The sequence below is a fragment of the Diachasma alloeum genome, unplaced genomic scaffold (assembly GCF_001412515.2).
Source record: "Diachasma alloeum isolate Michigan unplaced genomic scaffold, Dall2.0 Dall_scaffold_00416, whole genome shotgun sequence".
Classification (NCBI taxonomy): Eukaryota; Metazoa; Arthropoda; class Insecta; order Hymenoptera; family Braconidae; genus Diachasma; species Diachasma alloeum.
The window spans coordinates 341,075-341,561 of NW_021680555.1; positions in this window are offsets into that span (position 1 = coordinate 341,075).

Sequence of the window (487 nt, forward strand, 5' to 3'; positions counted from 1 at the left end):
AGGGCACAGCATCAGTATTTTTCACCCTCCTCATGAAGAAGTACTTCATCCGACGACAACAAGCTTTGAACAAAACTCGTGAGTTGAAACATAGACTTGAGAGTTGTCACTTTTCAATTGAAGAGAATCATTCAATTGAAAAGTGACATTGAAGTGTTGTGCTCAGATCTCCAGAAGACCAACATTGTAAAACCAGAAGCATGAACTTTGAAAAATTCAACAGTGTCTCGAAGAGGGGGAATCTTCCTCTGAAGAAAATGGCAGAGTTGGAGCCAGAAAAAATCTACGCCATCACAGCCATTCAGAAGGCAAAAACGAAATTCGGGGCAAGTGTGATTTTCCATTTGGATGGAGAGCATGCCGTCTTCGCGACAAAAAGAGCAGTCAATTATTTCAATACTGAACCGGAGGAATGGGAAAATTTCCAGATAATTGTTTCGGAGGGTAAAATGGAGCTGAAGTTCTTGGGTGGACCATACAACGATTT